Raw genomic sequence first — 19611 nt, forward strand, 5'->3', positions numbered from 1 at the left:
TAGGCATATCCTATGTACAGACTTAATTGTTAGAACATTAATAAACATGTAATTCTCACCAATTCTCACCTAACGTCCGCATTATAACATGTTAGAAACATAGTGAGGCTAGTGATGCAGCGCGGAATACAAAATCCCTCCCTTCGTCACAGATCATAGATCACACAGACACACTCATCACTACATTCGCTGGTGGGGCCCATAACACCAACATTCATCCTCTATTAACCTGTTTCCAAGGAGGTGATTGTTCCATTCGCTGAAATGAAAGGAAGTACCCACTTTTCCCTAATGAACAATAGATTTCCCTACCTTTCTCTATTTATTAAGGCCTAAGCTTCACCTTTTAGTACTCCTCCCATGGATAGGCCATGAATCAGCTAGCCGCTGGTTGAAGTGATAACTAAATCTATAATTTATTTACATAAATACACTTTTCATAATAACGACCCAACACAGTTCTTGTAATAAATCTTAAATCTTTATCTAAATAATTGAAAATCAAATCATTTGTTTAATCAAGCAGTAAACCATCATATTTAACTATTCTGGCTAAAAGTCGTCCTCTAAGTCAAAATCTTGGTCATCAGTTCATACTGAGAGAGTCTTAGGAAACAGCTGTCCTGCAGTGTCACCGTCCTCTCCATCAGCATAACGCCAGGAAATCGAAAATCTTCTGAAGGGTCTCGCCTCTAACCTCTCTATTCTATGATATTTTATAGTAAAATTACATTCCAAAAGTAACGAGTAATATTTTTGAATGCTTCTGATTGGTCGGTTAAAATGGTTCAACAGCTTTCCCATACGCAAAATGTTTCTTTAGATGTAGTTCATAATTTTCCTGGTCTCGTGTATCTTTTTATTGTTCTTTCAGGGCAGCTGGCTTGTAGCCCAGAACGTCCTTGGTAGGCACAGTCGAGTTAGGGTCACTGGAAGGCCCCTGCTGCTGATGGTGACGCATGCGCACTTCACCCAGAGACTTTCACAATGGAGTCAACGCGTCAAATAGGGATGTCAGCCATTTTGTGGCCACTCAAAATGGTCAACTTAAGCAAAGAAACACAAAAACGTAATTAATGCATGGAAAGGACTAATAAAATGTTATCCCCTTACTAATACCCATATGTGTGTGTATTTATCTAGCAGAAGCAACACTTAATGCGGATTATATTCACATTAATAAAGCACAATCACAAATACATCACAAAAGCAACATATATTCATGCAAAATTCTAATTATCTATGATCAATATGCATACATAATTTAGTTTACGTATTAGTTAGGCCATGCAAATGCAATTCCCACGTGTATTCTTATTAGTAAAGTTGATTAAATTCCACAGCAATCCAATTAATACAATTACGATTAGTTAATTATTCTTATTAATAGAAACATGCAAAATGGAGAGGGTATACAACATTTTTAAAATAGAACCCGCTCCAGCAATCCCCCTTTTGGTGATTTTATCACCACAACAACACTAATTTATTCACCCTTTTACGGATAATCGAAATGCATTCTTGCTCTTATTCATAATTCAGTTTCCTCTTCATCTCTTTTTGCCTTTTTATACATACTTTCTTTCCATTCTTCTAAAGTTATCTCTTCTAAATCTCTATCTGGATCCTTTTCTTTTCTTTTTAGTTTTTCTCTTTTTATTTTATTCTTTGTTTTCTTGTTTTTACAACACATGCAACCTAATCTTAATATTAATAACACGAAAATTACACATGTTAATGGAAATAATATCTTACCTATAAATGTACTACCTATTTTTACTAAGAAGTTTTTAATAGCAGCTATTTTCTTCCCAATCTTTTCCCAAACACCTTCAACCTCCAGTGGTACTATTTCGTCATGCAATTCAGTAATATTTGTAATGTAAACTTTCAGATCTTTGCTTTCATCTGGAATGTAAGTGCAACAATGTTGAACTTTCAGCATTCCACAGACTCCACCCTCTTTTGCCAATAATATATCAAGGGCAAGTCGATTTTGCATTACCATAGCACGCAAGGCAACCATTTTAGTATTAACCAATAACAATCCTCCAGCGGTGCTTGTTGACAAGCGATCCACTACTGTTGATAATCTTCTAATATTGTTCGCATTCAGAGATATTCCCACTGCTGGTATCAATGCTCCAAATATGTCATCTACAATTTCTGCCCAAGATTCTCTTTTACTACGTTCTAAATGATTACCTAAACTATGTACACCATCTTTACCTCTGTCCATGTGAAAGATTTTTGGAAAAACCAGGCCTACGTAACATGTGCCATACCAATGGTCTGGCAAACGATAATATGCCTTGTTCCCACAGGTAAACTAAAGTCCAGGGAAAACTGGATCTCTTCCACCTTTAAATCCCCATCCACCCATGATTCGGTATGTATCATGGCCCTCACTATTCCCTAGAAAATAATTGTCATACACCTTTGATTCCTTCTTATACACAGTTTCCCTTTCTGAGGCCAATCTAAAGCCAAAGTTGGGATAGACTCTCCCTTCATATGTTTTTCCATTTCTACATCCCAGACTGTTTTCTCCCCTTTTCCTTCAGATGCCTTTCTTTGCATTTTCAATCTCCTTTCCTCGACCATGTCTAGGAATGTCTTTTCTTCTTTCTTCAAACTGCAAGTCAAATTATTTTTAAATATATACTCTAATGTTAGCTGCTTAGTTTCTAAGAAAAATTCACCTAATACCTTAGCAGGTCTTACTTTGTTTAGTTTGTTATTAGCAGGCACTTGCGCAAAAATGTTATCTACATCTGAAAAATAATATTCTAATTTACCTGCCTCATAAAATAAGCTAGCTATCACACTACATGCTATTCCATACGTTGCTGGAAGGTGATGATAAGTCACTCCCTCTGACACAGATGCAGGTAACTGCATGCATACGTAGCAGTCCCTTATGTCCATAGTCTTTACATATTCGTACAATAACTTTGAAAACACATTATTTGAAAAATCATTAATAGACCTATCTTTATGTAAATAATTATTATCTATTCTATTCGGAACTACCTTTTGAATCTTCTTTATGTTAGTAATGTTTTCAGTGTGTCCTTCTAGTGTATCTATAGTAACCTTAAAAGAAATCAAAAGAGCAAGTATGCTCCATAGAAGCATTTATAATCCTGTACAACAACAACACATTTTACACCATCTCTTCATGAATGTACATCTATTTTTGCTACTATCTATGTTAGCCATCTTTGTTAATTTGGACTGTGTCTTTTGACTTAGCCTCTTTTACTTCACAACTAGTTTTCTCAATCAATCAATCAAAGTAGCTTTATTTCGATAAAAAACTATCTTAAAAAGCATTACAGCAATAAAAACACAACAAAGTTAATTAAGACCTATAAAAACATAAACAATAAGTAACTAAAAAAGGTTGAATCAAGGGACCATTATTAAGCAATTAGTAAAAGCCTTTTTGCCCTGATAAGCCATGCCCAGCTTAAGTATTTGGCTAAGCCACAAACATACAGCAGCCGGGTATCTGAGCTCAAAATTCGCAGGGCAACGCTGCATAGTCGAGTACCCAACTCCCTGCACAGTGGCTTTAGCCACCTAGCGCGGGGCGCTTTGTAGGCAGGGCATACAAACAAAAAATGGGGAATCGACTCTGTCTTCAACGGGCAGAAAGGATAATAGGGTGTGGTTTGGGCCGGAGGTTTCCACCGGGCGGTCAATATTCTCACCGGCAACACACCAATTCTGAACTTGAAAAACAGGGCTCTATCCCTGGAGATTGTAATAAGGTCCAAGTAAAGTTCTCGAACTGCCACATCCTTTACAAGCAAAAAATCCCTGGAGGCATGGCACAGGTTAAGATCGGTATTTCTTTTACTTGTTACCCAAGACTAGTATAAGTTCTTCAAGACTGCTTTGGGGGGGCAGACCGAGAGTGCCAAGCCCCCTCAAGACCAAGATCTGTCAGCAAGCTTTTCACGTCCCTTAGCCACCTTATTTTTGCCCATCCAGACAAGCCTAAAATCTCATTTAGCCCCTCGGCATAACTGGCCAGTTCCGGAACCCTCCACAGGCGAGCCCACAGCAAGAGAGGACGCAGCCTGGCCTGGTCCTGGATGGAACGACACCCCATGTCCAACAGAAGGGGAAGAGTGGGAGTGCTCTTAGGAAGGGACATCAAGCCCCTCAGAAAGTTATTCTCTGAGCACACCAACTGGCTCATATTATGAGCGCCCCATAGCTCCGCTCCATAGAGCGCCGCACTAACGCCTCTAGCAGCATAAATGTCGAGCACCGGGGCGATAGGTTTCATAGAGGATGCCTTCTGCTCCTTCAGAAGAGCTCCCACCACCCTTTTATGGCTTAAGGTCATTTTGTAGAGGTGACTGTCCCACTTCATATTATCAAGGAGGCGTATGCCCAAATAATCAAATTCCTTGACCCTTTCCAAAGGAGCCATGTTAAGCACTGGAGGCCGTCCAAGTTTTTTTGGGGGGTTCAAAACAAGGAACTTGGTTTTGCCAGTGTTGATCTTTAACCCTGTTAGCTCGCAGAATTGATCAAAGCCATCCAAGAGATTCTGTAAGCCAGCCGAGGTCTTGGAAATTAGCAGGATATCATCAGCCAATAGTAGGGTTGGGATCTTCCTCCCTGCCAAGGATGGTGTATCAGCTGGGATTTTAAGGAGATGGTCCACTACCCCATTTATATAAAGTGAGAAGAGGGTGGGAGCGAGGACGCACCCCTGACGCACACCTCTGCTAACTTTAATACGAGCAGTCCTTTGTCCCTGGGTTCCCCACCTCACCTGCGCGAAGTTGTTCTCATAGAGTTTTATTATTAGACACAGTAGGTACGGAGGCATGCCTAGTTTTGCCAAGACCCGCCACAGGCGCTCCCGGGGTACTAGGTCAAAGGCAGTCCGCAGGTCAATAAATGCCAGTTACAGACTGCCTTTGCCTATCACTACCACCTTCCAGTAAAGCATCAACAGTCGAAATGACTGTTCGATGGTCCCGGTGCCAGCCCTGACGCCTGCTTGGAAGTCAGACAATATTTTATTCTCTTCTACCCATTGAAGAACCCTACTCAGAATTAGTTTCCCTGCCACTTTTTAGGATGAGTCTATCAAGCTTATGGGGCGATAGTTAGTTGGATCATCCCGGGACCCTTTCTTAAAGATCGGGACGACCTCTGCACCCATCCATGACTCTGGGAATGAAGCTCCTAGCCTAGATGCATTAAGCAAGGAAGCAATAAGAACCCCCCACTCTCCCGAATCAAGGCGGAACAGGTCCCCAGGCAAACCATCCGGCCCTGCAGCTTTCAACGGGACAAGGGATTTAATAGAGTGTTCAACCTCCCTAGCTGTGAAGAGGACATCCGCCCCTGGGTCATGACAACCAAAAATGGGTGGGACAAAAGGGTCTAGTTCATCCTCCATGTTCACAGTGTAGAGAGAAGAAAAGTGCTCAAACCAGGACTCCTCAGAGATGTTACAAGTAATGCGTGAATCTATGGGCCTGTGTTTGGCTCTAATTACGTTCCAAAAACCCCTAGGATTTTTCTCTGCACTTGCGGATTTCAGGTCGCTCCAGAACTTGTCCTCCCAGTCTCTCTTTGCGACCTGTTGTGCTGACTTGTACTTCTTCTGCGCGGCCGCCACTAACCCTCCGTCCCCTTTCTTCACTGCCATAATTAATTCCCGCTTCGCTTTCCGACAGGGGGCGAAGTACCAGCCAGGGTTACCATTGGGGCAAGACGCCCTCCGATCGCCGTCCACTCGAGTGGGGATAACAAAAAGATCCCCTATTGATCTGATGGTGCTACTAAATAGGGAGGAAACCTCAACAGCATTTAATGTAACAGCTGATAACCTTGGTAAGATGTTTGACATGATTACCCTTATGCCCGTGACCTTCTCCTCATCAAGGACAAACTTGTCCCATTGTAACCGCCTCCCGCAATTCGAAGGGCAGACTTCTCCGGTCAACCTTATGACAGGAGGGGTTTCACGACTGATGTTTTTACACCATAAGGGGGTTAGGCTCAAAGAAAGTGGGTTGTGGTCGCTATCCGTAGATGCAACGACCTCCATGTCTACCAAATGAGACCAGAGACAGAAATCCAAGAGGATGTAATCTATCCTAGATGTATGTCCAACCCTATTATAAGTATGTGCCCCGTTCTGATCAGAGATGGATCTCCCATTGGTCGCCCTTAGGCCAAACTCCAGTGTGAGTGCATTCAATTGTAATGCACATTGAGACCATCTCTTGATTGGACTTATATCGAGGGGCGGAATACCTCTTCGGGTGTCCTCACCTAGGGTATCCAGGATATCGTCCCCTGCAAGTGGCTCGTACGTGCAGTTAAGATCCCCCATAACTAGAATGTATGAATTCGAGTTGCACTCCCTGAGCCCGTCCTCCAAGGCCACTAAGGTCGGGGATGGTAAACCTCCTTTTAAGCTTCTGGTATAGATGTTAAAGATCTCCAGAGGACTGCCACTACAAGAGCCCCTCACAGACAGTCTCATTAAGTCGGGGGAATTAGTCTTGAGCTGCCTCACGCGCAAACCCAAAGAAAGTCTCACCCAGATGAGTAGCCCACCCAACGGCCGCCCCCTTACCGTGGTGGATGTGCTTGCGGCAACACACAAGGTCATAAAGCCCACTTTGTGCCGAGGTTCTACAGACCAAGTCTCCTGGAATGCACAAATGTCAAAGGACTCAATAAAAGAGTTCCAATCAGGCAGCTCCAGATTACGGCTTATGCCCGCCACATTCCAGCTGAGAACCTTAAGGTTCGCAATGCTGGGGGCTTGCACTACATGAGATAGGAGGGAGTCATGGGTCGGCCTAGAGGAGATGAGGTTGCTTCCAACATCAATTGTTGCCGACTCAATTCCATTTGCAACACTGCTGGATCCAATAGGAGCATCCCCATTCTGGCAGCTATGCAAAGGGGCCAAAGAGGGAAGTGAGGAAGGATCACTAACACAAAGGGGCTCGAAGCATACTGAAACGCTTAAGTCACTGCATGTAGCCTCAGCGGCTAACAGAGGACCCGGGTTGGCCGCTCCATAATCATCCCGTCAGCAACCCTGCCACAATAAATATGGGCGAGGGCCGACGTTCCGAGACATGAGACTGGAGTCGAGAGTATCATAGCGGGGGTACCAAGAGCCCCTACCCTCCCAGTTAGTCTGTTTACCAGGCCAGTACGATGGTAAGGGCCGATAAAAGTAGCCAAGATCACAAGTACTAATGACAGAAAGTGCACGGTCAGACTCCTGGCTACAGATAAGCCTAGCTACTCTCGGGTCCCTAAAATTAACTAGGATGCAATCTCCCTTTTGGTTCTTTGGCCTGTTACCGACCCAACCAACCCGTCTCACATGAATAACCCGACCATCAACATCGCCAGGTAGAGGTCTATTTTCTCTGAGCCAAAACACTGTTTTATTTTTTAGCTCAGCATACGACTCTTGACTGCCTGGATTTAATGGGGGGACCCCAATGAGGACCACCACAAATGGTTGACAGCCAGGGGGAAGGTTAACATGTGGTGCAGTTATAGTCCCCTTCTTCCCTCTTTCCTGCACTTTCGATACTAAAATGGCAGAAGAGGTTGAGGGTACTGGACAGGACCCTCCAACAAGAGCGCTGCAGGAAGTATTGTTATTCTTGGCCAAAGCTACTGCACCCAATTTTGAAGGATCTGTGGTCTTCATAACAGATTTGGTGGATTTTTTCAGGTTACCAATGGTTTTGGGCTGTGTTTTATTAACCATAGGTGGGGACCCTAGTACCTCCCCCCCCGGATGCAGAGTGGGTTTACACAACGTGCTTTCCCCGGTTACAACCTGTGTCTTCCCCACTGTAACTAATGTTAGACCCGGACTACTTGCAGGGGGCCCAGTTGAAAAGTGAGAAGATTGCCCATCCTCTCTAATTTTCGAGTGCAATTTGATCAAGGATTTTACCGAGAAAAAGTTGTCAAGGACAGTCTGTTCAAAGGCATCCACCCGCTCTGACAGTTTTTTTAACCTCTCTACAACCGGGAATATCAGTGATTTCACTAAGCACCCAAACTTAGGGAGCAAGAGGCTCTCCGAGGGCGCAGCAAAGTGTGAGGCCGGATCTAATCCTACAATCGGCTGTTGCTGGAGATTATTCACCCCTGCTACTGCCTGCTGATTTTTTAAGGGATCTAACCCCACCCCTGGGCTCTTCCCGAATGCAACCCCCTTTTGAAGATTTTTCTTCCTTAGCTTATTATGGGGTTTGAGCAAATTCCCCCTACGAGGGCTGACAACACGTTTCCTTTTGACTGGAGCAGCTCCCCCCACTACCTGTTCTTGAAAATCCGGCTGAGGGGAGAGAATATTAGAGGCCTGAGGCACAGGAAAGTTTGTGACTGCGGGACAGGGTAGCTGGAGTGTTAGAGGACTATCTGGGTCTATTAAATTAACACCACCCTGGGCAATTAGAGACAACCTATCCAGGCTTGCCCCAATTCTGTTAACTCGTTGGTCATCATGAGGTGAAGGATCATCAATCAGGGAAACAGGAACATGGACAGGAGATGAGGCTAGTGCCAGGTTGCCCAGGGATGAGCGTTTGTTGGTAAGAGATTCCCGAGAGAGTCTACGCTCCGTCAGGGCAATCTCCTTCTCTACAATGTAAAAGGCACGCGTTAAAAATTGATCCATGGTGCCGCTCACACAGTCACCCCCCCCTACGCACTTTATTCGAGCGAGTTGCCATCGGCATTTGAGGATGGACAACAGGCCCGAATTTACACCAGCGCACTACCCAGAGGGGTAGAGGGGAAACCTGAGTGCGTCTCACAGGGGAAAGCAAATACCACCGGATAGGAAGGGCCAAATCAATGTTCCTTGCCAGGGCGACTTCGAGAAATGGCCCAGCCCGGCCTCCTCCGGCCCCTGACGGCCACAGACGGTCCTGCCCTTGTCCCGGGCTTCTCCCGGCGCGTCCCGCGAAGCGTGGGGTAAAACCAAATAAGTATAGGATATGGAGGACCGGGGGCGGGGCTCACAGAGTGCGCGGCCAGGTGTCAGGGGCTGTGCAGGGACTCCAGGGAGAGTGAGTCCCTGCAGCGCGATGCTCCTCCCCTGTTTGAGCCACCCAGCCGCCTCGCAGCGTCACCACCAGCTGCACAAAGCAGCACCCGCGAAGCGGGTGCGGCGAGATGTAGAAACGGCAGCAAGCCCAGGTCCGCAGCACCAAGCCCAAGTCCACAGGGCCAAGGAAACAACAAGCGGTGTCCACCAACAAGGGTCCAGACAAAAAGAGTATCCCGCAGGTGTCAGGAGAGGCGGGACCTTTAACAAGGTGCCGGTCCGGGGGCGGGGCTCACAGAGTGCACAGACCAGGTGTCAGGGGCCGTGCAGGGACTCCTGGGAGAGTGAGTCCCTGCAGCGCGATGCTCCTCCCCTGTTTGAGCCACCCAGCCACCTCGCAGCGTCACCACCAGCTGCACAAAGCAGCACCCGCGAAGCGGGTGCGGCGAGATGTTGAAACGGCAGCAAGCCCAGGTCCGCAGCACCAAGCCCAAGTCCACAGGGCCAAGGAAACAACAAGCGGTGTCCACCAACAAGGGTCCAGACAAAAAGAGTACTAGTTTTCTAATCTTAGGCTCTAAGGCCCTACTTTGTTCTACCAGTTTCAATCGTTTGACTCAATTGTTATTCCTTCATCAGTAGTTTTCTAGATTTTCTCAGTTTGGCATTTCATCATTATTCACTTCTTTCTGTTCATCCAAGTACAGAATTTCCTGATCTTCCGTTTCTTCTTCTCCGATGTCGGATAAGATAACTCTCAGGATTCCTGCTTCTTCTTCCTCTTCAACCACTTTCAGTACAGCCTCCTCTGGATTTCCTTGACTATCTGCCTCTTCTTCCTTTTCAGGCAGAGCCACGTACGTCCATTCCGGTGACTTATACTTCTGGTTAGGTTTCCTTGTTCTTTTTCCTTCTTCCTTATTTTGATTCGTCTCTTCTTCTTTCGATTTTTCTTGGCTTGTCACTTCATTCACCTGATCTGCCCTTGGTGATTTCACTCGTGTGAGCCGATATCTCAATTTCTTTATTTTGTTTGGCCACACTTCGTCCTTTTTAACTCTTTTCTGTTTACCTTCTTTATTATTCTTTTCTTCTCTCCAAGCCCTTTTTCTTAGAACTCGACCTTCTGGTATTTCATTTTCACTCTCTTCAGATTCTGTTTCAACTTGCTTTTTCTTTTCAACAACTTCTTTTTCCACCACTTGTTTTGTTTTCCCTACTTCTGTCCCTCCTCGGGTCTCCGACACGTAATCTTCCTGCTAGCTACTTGTCCCTTCACCTAGCTGGATGTTGCAGTTCCCTACACCTCCTCGGGGGTCTTCCGCAATCTGTCCCTCTCTCTCTGTACCTGTCCCTTTTTCACTTTGATCTATTATTTCAGGCGGAATTTCTCTTGGTCTTTCATCTGAAACTTCCTTCTCTCGAATTTCTTTTACTGCTCCTTCGTTGTCTTTTCCTTTTTTCTTTCTGTGTTCTTTTCTGGGACCTTGTCTCCCTTGTTCGTCTTCAGAATCTGAACTGGTATAAGAAATCTGCAATCGTCTTCTCAGAGAGATACTTCTGGGGACTAATATTTGATCAGGTTCTTTTTCCCCCCTTTCAGGATTTTCTTGTGTTTTTGGCTCTTCGTTATCTGATTCAGTACTTGACTCTGATTCGTCATAGTACTCTTTTCCTTTGCTGTCAACTGGATTTGGTATCCTCAAAGTATGGCTGGCATGGATCCGGTTTTTCACTCCAGCACACTTCACAGCTGTTGTTGTGGTCAGAATGACTTGCCTTGGTTTTCCCCACCTTGGAACCAAACAATTTCTTCTTCTGTGGACTTTTATCCTTACCCAGTCTCCTGGGCTCAGATGATGGGCTGGCTTCCTTTCAAGAGTGGTGGCATCCGCTCCAACCTGATGAAACACAGAATGAACTGCGTCAGCCAGGCCTTTACAGTATTCCAACACATGTCATCAGTTATTGTCATCAGCTTGTTGACTGGAATGTACACATGCCTCATCGCTCGTCCCATGACTATTTCATGAGGACTTAACCCTGTGGTTCTGTCTGGTATTGCTCGAATTGTCATTAATACTAGAGGCAAGACATCAGGCCATTTCATACCAGTGGCTAAACACATTTTCCCAATTCTGTTTTTGATTGTACCATTCATCTGTTCAACCACATCAGAAGCCTCTGGTCGGTAGGCACAATGTAGTTTCTGTTGTACATTCAATGCTTCACTAATCAATTTTACAATCTCGTTATGAAAATGTCCTCCTCTGTCTGATTCAAGAGTCACTGGAAACCCAAACCTGGGGATGAATTCTCTCAAAAGTAGCTTACCCACTGTCATCCCATCATTTCTTCTTGTTGGGAATGCTTCCACCCACATGGAAAATAGGCAGACTATAACCAGAACATACCTCAGTCTGTTACATGGAGGCCTTTCAATGAAGTCAACCTGCATTCTGGTAAAAGGCCCTCCTTCTCGGCCTATGGTTCCTAGACTCACCACTGTCTTTCTCCCGGGATTGTATTGCTGACATATTAGGCATCTCTGACATAGACTTTCTGCTACAAGTCTGAATTTTGGATTGTACCAGGTCTGCTTAAAGGACCTAATCATGGCGTCTCTCCCTATGTGTCCCTGGCCATGATACATCCGTGCCATGGTAGACATCATGCTATCAGGAATCACTGGTCTTCCATCTCGATAGACCCACACACGGTCCTTTTCTCTTGGTGCACACCCTGCTTTTATCCACTGTTTCATTTCCTCATCTCCTGACTCTTCCTGCAATTGTCTCACTTCTTCCCAAGTTCCCACAACATTAGTAAACATTACTGAGCAAGAAGACATTTCTCTCTCCTTGGCCCGATTGACCGAATTTTGATTTTGTGCACAATACTGTGCCATATCGTTCGCATACCTGTTTCCGGTAGTGATGTAATCACTACCTTGACTATGGGCAGCACATTTCACCACAGCCAGTTGTCTAGGCAGCTGTATCACCTCAATCAATTTTCCAACCACTTCAGCATTCTTAATAGGGGTTCCACTTGAGGTCAGGAAACCTCTTTGTAGCCAAAGCTGGCCAAAATCATGGACAACCCCGAAGCCATACTGGCTGTCAGTTATCACAGTCACTCTCACACTTTTCCCGATTTTGCAAGCTCTGGTCAAAGCAACAAGTTCAGCTACTTGGGCTGACCTCCCTCCTTTCAAATAAGATGCTTCTATCACTGCTGCAACCGTGCATACTGCATATGCTGCGCTTAGCACTCCTTCATCTTTTCTCAAACATGACCCATCAACGAACAACACAAAATCACTTTCTGGCAAAGGTACATCTTTTATATCTGGTCGTGGCTTTGTGCAGTACTCAAGCACGTCCAAACAATCATGATCTGCTTCATCTCTCACTTCCACATTTTCAGCATCTGGTAACAATGTTGCAGGATTCACATTCAAACATCTCGCAAGGCTCACATTTGTTGCACCTAATATGACCTTTTCATACTTAGTCAGCCGACTATGTGTCATATACTGAGTACGACTCCTTGTCAAGAAAATCGCCACGCCATGAGGTACAAACACTTTCAACGGATATCCCATCACAATACCTTCACTCTGCTCCAAACTTCGACATGTTGCAGCCACTGCCTTCAGACACCCAGGTAAAGCTGCAGCCACTGGGTCAAGCATTGATGAAAAATATGCAATTGGTCTCCTCAACCTTCCATGTTTCTGGATCAACACAGAGAGTGCACATCCATTTCTCTCACTGCAATACAACTCAAACTCTTTCTCATAATCAGGCATGCCTAGTGCTGGTGCTTCACACAAACCCTCTTTCAATCGTTTGAATGCTGCCAATTCTTCCTTGTTCAATTCAAGGGGATCTTTTACATCACTTCTGGTCAAACGCACCAAAGGTTTTGCGATCAGGGAAAAATTACTTATCCACTGACGGCAATACCCCACCATACCCAGAAACATTCTCACCTCTCTTTGGGTCATGGGGGCTCTCATTCCTTTTATAATTCTGATTCTGTCTATTGTTATTTTTCTCAGTCCTTTCTCGATTTTATGTCCCAAATACTGTACTTCCTTCTTACAATACTGCAATTTTGCTGGTGACAATTTCAATCCTCCGTCTGCCAAATGATTCAGTAGTGCTATTGTGTCTACCTCGCAAGCTTCACGTGTTTTCGACGCCACCAAAAGGTCGTCGATATATTGCACTAGTACTGAACTTTCAGGCATTTGCAGACTTTCCATAGATTTCTTCAATAATTGATTGAATATTGAGGGTCTTTCTGTATACCCCTATGGGATTCGGCACCATGTCAAAATCCGCTCTCCAAAACGAAATGCAAAAATTTGCTGACTGTCATGATGTAATGGGATAGAAAAGAAAGCATGGCATAGATCAATTACTGTATACCACTCCGCATCATGGGGAATCTGATACAGAATTACTGATGGATTTGGTACAATGGGACAACATGATACCACAATTTTGTTTACTTTTCTCAAATCTTGCACTATCCTGAATTTCCCATTAGGCTTTTTCAGTCCCATTATCGGGGAATTACATGGACTACTCATTATTTCTCTTAGAATTCCTTGCTTAATCATTTACTCAATTATTGGTGTTATTCCTTCAATTATCTCAGGTGTCAATCTGTACTGTGGAACATTTGGATACGTTACTCCTTTTACAGTTATTTTGACTCGATCTACGTTTCTCATTAACCCTACATCTTCTCCAGTGAAATCCCAAACCTCTGCTTTTACAGAGTTTCTCAGTTCTTTTGGTAATTCATCAGGGTTGAATATTGCATAAGTCTCAGTAACCTCATTTTCTCTGTTAGCTATGGTCATTTTATACAGTACATCCTCATCTGGTGTTTCAAATGCTATTCCATCTAGAGTACAGAATATACTGCAATTCATTTTGCACAACAGGTCCCAACCTAATACATACACTGGACTGGTGTCGCACACAACAAAGCGGTGCATCTCTGAAAATTTCCCTATACTAACTTTCACTGGTTCTGTCAGAAATGTCTTTATCTGTCTGTTGGACACACCAACTACTTGGATTGTTTCGTCCGAAAGAGGAAGATTCTTAACATCAGCTGATCTAACAGTTGATCGAGTAGCGCCAGTGTCCACTAGGAAAGTAATATTTTCATCTTTAACCTTCCCATCTACAAATGGTCCTGTCTGGTCTACTTCTAGAGTTGCGCCAAGTACGCACTCTTCTTCCTCCTTTCGGCACCGTCAATAGCTTTCTTCTGAGTCACTCTCATCGCGTTGCAGCCAATACTTTGAAACAGCGCGAGCGCGTGGCGGTTTATTTACCTGTTCTTCATTGTAGAATCCCGATTCATTACTATACTTCTGAGTGTTTCTGCTCTGCGGGAAAGGTGGTTTTGGCACCTGATTCTGTGAGGTAACCACCTGCTGCTGTTGCTGCAGTTGACCACTCACCTCATTCTGCACCTGCGGATTCAAGGATGCATTTTCATTATTAGTACTTGGAGGAAATTTACACTCGGATTTCCAATGCCCTAACCTACCGCAATTACGGCATGGGAACTTCTTTTTAGCTTCTTCTATATTACCTTTCCCTTTTCCTGGGTCAAATCTCGGTCTAGTTCCTGGGTTATTTGCTTGTTCAACCAACTGAGCTTCCTGCCTTTCAGCTACCTTTACTTGTGCCCACATTGCCTTTTCTTTTAATTTTCGCTGTTTGGCCTCAATTTCGTCACTGAAATATTTAGCATGTCTCAATACTTCATCCATTTTCTTATTCTGCCAATCAACCGTATGCTGTTTTATCATGTCACCAATTTCTGGGCGTAAACCATATACAAATCTGTATACGAAATGACTCAAATCCTTATCACTCAGGTTCTCATCTCCACTGAACTGCTTAAAAGCTTGAATTAGCCTCTCATAGTATGCATGTACTGACTCTTTTCCTTCCTGATGTGTTCGATCAATTTTTACCCAATCTGTCTCTTTAGGGGGCACTTTGTTTTTCAAAAATACCATAACCTGTTCATACTCCTTCATTACTTCAGGGTCCGGAGCTCCTGTTTTAGGATCCCTAGGGACTCTTGAGTTGGACAGTTGATCATCAACTTGCACTCTGTCCACAAATCTGCCGGTACTATTATATCAAATAGACTATTCAAATCTATCCATAGTACTTTCGACAATTTTACAAATCTGTCTACCTGCCGGTACCACTCGACGGGCTTTTCGTGTAGTCGAGGGAAATCATTCGTAAATGACAAAATATCCTGTCTTGTCCATGGGACGTGTACATATCCTCCTCCTGGAATCTCCCTCATGGGGTATTCAGTTACTGTCTTTTCTTTCTCTCTAACAGGGAATGCCGAAACTGTCTTTTCTGAGACATCATTACGTTTTCTATACTATTTACTTCTCCATTTATCCACGTCTCCCCATTTTCTCAATAAAATGATTATGTCCTTAATCTGACCTATCTGTCCTGTGGTGTTCAGATTTTCAATGTCTCTTTCAGTAAAATCAACTCGATAGGGTTTCTGTAAGGCTTTCACCTTATCAATATCTATACCCATTTCATTCGCAACTTCTCCTAGTCTTTCATGCAGATTTTTCGCTCTCCATGTCACGCTTTTGCATAGGAATAACAACTCCTCATCCTGATAAATTTTCAATTTTTCTACGGGAATAGTCCCTACAATTAATTCTTCCATTACCATCCGTAATTTAGCCACATCTATTGACTGGGATTCTTTATCTTGTTTCTGTAACCCTCTTAACCATTCACTTAGTTCTTCCACAGAAGGTCCTACCGGGTTTTCTATGCTACCCTGTTCTGGATTTCTCTGGGGTTCCAGCAGAGTTTCTACTGTCGTTCTACTCTTTTCGGCATAATTCTGATTTATAAATGGATTATTTGAAACATTTGGTTCAAACATATTTATTGTCGGTCCCCATGGATTCTCAATTTGACTCCGTTCTGAACTCTCAACCAAATTATGGTTCTGATATGGTACCATCAAGCAATGTTTGCTATCCATTTGCTTCTCAAAAATGGGCATTACTGGACCTATGGTCACTGGAACTGTTACAGCTTCTAGATTCTTAGTTAATTCTCTTATTTTCTCTGTTAATTCTAGAGTTGTTTTGGCCAATTCCGCTGAATTTTCACTATTTATTCTATTCTCCGACTTCTTTTCTACTTCTCTAATGGAGTTTCTCTTTTCTAAATCTGGTGACATAGTCTCAGTCTTGATAATTCGTAATGTTTCTCTCATTGGGGCGTTTGGTGCCAACATTTCTGGTTCTGGTCGGTACGGTGGTGGATTTTTATAAAACACATCATCATCTGATTCATTTGCTCTGTAACCTCTTGATTCCACATTATTCCTTTTTTCCACACATTTTCTTCCTTCATTCTCTCCTACCGCTCTTACAGGAAACATACCCTCAGTCATACTTGCATTCCGCCATCTTTTCATTCGATCATCATGTGTTTCATGTCCATATGACCTGCCAAACAGATATCGGTAACTTCTACCATTTCTTTGCTTTTCTCGCTCATGCATTTCGTCTTCCCACTCCGTCAATGCTTCAAACTGCGTCGGTCTAGGTCTTGGTTCTAAATACATCATCTTCTCCCTTAGATTCCTTAAAACGGCCAAATTAAAGGAACCATGTTCTGGAAATGCCAGGACTCCATCGTTCTTGGTATATTTTACCCAATTATCTAACCAAATACAGGTATGATATCCATATTTCGCAATCATTAAAGATGCGGGAGTTTTCGGTGGAGGAAGTAACTGTCCTTCCCTAGTTTTGACCTGTTTATCTTTCTTAAACCACTTCTTAATTTTACCAAACCAGGACTTCTTTTCCCTATCTGGTGGCTGATAATACATTTTCTTGGTTTCTGTGTATCGCTAGTCTTTTACAACTGTACCGCTATTCTGTCCACTCTCAGCGCGACTTCACGCTAACGCACCAATCAAGAGCGTCTACGTCACTGTCACAGTCCTCTAATCCCAGCGCATCTTACACTAACGCACCAATGGGGAGCGTTTACGTCACCCTGTACTTCTCCAATCCTAGTGCGGCTTTACACTAACGCACCAATCCGGGCGTTTTACACTTCTGACCGACTGTCCAATCCCAGCGCGGTCGTTTTGATGTCAGCAGCCGCTGCGGCAGCTCTGCTCCTGTCTACCCCTCCTTTACAAGTCCGCTCCGTGAACTTTTATTGCAACTTTTACAATTCTATTAGTAACAACACTAAAACATCTCCATTGTCCGCTCCGCTAACCAAAGAATATAAATAGACCTTTCTCGGGATAATTCCGTCTTTCCCGAGAGCAGCGCTTACCTCTGCCCTACTACGGAATCGTTACTTCCGTTGATAAAGTAGCACATCCCTCTACCTTACCCTTCTAACAAGCATCAACTAATCGCTTCTCTAGAATTAAGACACCTAATTAGAGACCCAATGCTCCTGAGAAATAACACTAGAGTTTCGCTATTAATCGGAATGCCTTTTCCATACACACACTGTCATACAGGGAAAAATGTAGACCATTCACACAGACTTCTGTCCTTTCCGAGAGCAGCGCTTACCTCTGCCCTACTACAGAATTATGACATTCGTTAACAAAGCAGCGCTTCCCTCTACTTTGTCCTTCTAACAAGCTCAGAGAACACCTGCTACCTTTTCAGTGATAAGCGTTATCGGTATGCCATTTGGTTTCCTGGTACTTAAAGACCAAAATTTCACAGGTAACCTTCGCTATCATACACACTTCTCTCACACAGAGAATATTTCTAATGGCAACACACGACGATGCTGCCGAATCGAACCCAGACAATGCGCCGTGCAACTTCTCTTGTCACACGTTTCTCCCGTGTACTTACGGGCAACCACAATTCCGTCTTTCCTGAGAGCAGCGCTTACCTCTGCTCTGCTATGGAACTGTTACAAACTTCCGACTTCCTACATCCCAGAAGCTGTGCTAACAACATATAATTCAACGTAACTCAACATATAGTGTTAGTACGTAAATCAATACCAATCAATAATCAATAAGCTATTTACAAGCAATGATCACTAAACCAAAACAGTAGCTAACCATATCTCTGCTACCAGGAAAACTGATGCAGCGCGGAATGCAAAATCCCTCCCTTCGTCACAGATCATGGATCACACAGACACACTCAATCACTACATTCGCTGGTGGGGCCCATAACACCAACATTCATCCTCTATTAAGCTGTTTCCAAGGAGGTGATTGTTCCATTCGCTGAAATGAAAGGAGGTACCCACTTATCCCTAATGAACAATAGATTTCCCTACCTTTCTCTATTTATTAAGGCCTAAGCTTCACCTTTTAGTACTCCTCCCATGGATAGGCCATGAATCAGCTAGCCGCTGGTTGAAGTGATAACTAAATCTATAATTTATTTACATAAATACACTTTTCATAATAACGACCCAACACAGTTCTTGTAATAAATCTTAAATCTTTATCTAAATAATTGAAAATCGAATCATTCGTTTAATCAAGCAGTGATCCATCATATTGACCTATTCTGGCTAAAAGTCGTCCTCTAAGTAAAAATCTTGGTCATCAGTTCATACTGTCAGAGTCTTAGGAAACAGCTGTCATGCAGTGTCACCGTCCTCTCCGTCAGCATAACGTCAGGAAATCGAAAATCTTCTGAAGGGTCTCGCCTCTAACCTCTCTATTCTATGATATTTTATAGTAAAATTACATTCCAAAAGTAACGAGTAATATTTTTGAATGCTTCTGATTGGTCGGTTAAAATGGTTCAACAGCTTTCCCATACGCAAAATGTTTCTTTAGATGTAGTTCATAATTTTCCTGGTCTCGTGTATCTTTTTATTGTTCTTTCAGGGCAGCTGGCTTGTAGCCCAGAACGTCCTTGGTAGGCACAGTCGAGTTAGGGTCACTGGAAGGCCACTGCTGCTGATGGTGACGCATGCGCACTTCACCCAGAGACTTTCACAATGGAGTCAACTCGTCAAATAGGGATGTCAGCCATTTTGTGGCCACTCCAAATGGTCAACTTAAGCAAAGAAACACAAAAACGTAATTAATGCATGGAAATGACTAATAAAAGATTATCCCCTTACTAATACCCATATGTGTGTGTATTTATCTAGCAGAAGCAACACTTAATGCGGATTATATTCACATTAATAAAGCACAAATCACAAATACATCACAAAAGCAACATATATTCATGCAAAATTCTAATTATCTATGATCAATTTGCATACATCATTTAGTTTACGTATTAGTTAGGCCATGCAAATGCAATTCCCACGTGTATTCTTATTAGTAAAGTTGATTAAATTCCACAGCAATCCAATTAATACAATTACGATTAGTTAATTATTCTTATTAATAGAAACATGCAAAATGGAGAGGGTATACAACATTTTTAAAATAGAACCCGCTCCAGCAATAGCGTGAGATCTGACATG

The 19611-nt window shown here is 43.4% G+C and overlaps 1 protein-coding gene across 2 annotated transcripts in view; it reads left to right on the plus strand.

The window, feature by feature from the left end:
* The window catches only part of DLGAP5 (DLG associated protein 5), a 351164-nt gene that overhangs the window by 811 nt on the left and 330742 nt on the right, over positions 1-19611 (plus strand). The window lies entirely within an intron of this gene.

Source organism: Triturus cristatus, chromosome 9 (assembly GCF_964204655.1).
Source record: "Triturus cristatus chromosome 9, aTriCri1.1, whole genome shotgun sequence".
In the NCBI taxonomy this organism is placed as follows: domain Eukaryota; kingdom Metazoa; phylum Chordata; class Amphibia; order Caudata; family Salamandridae; genus Triturus; species Triturus cristatus.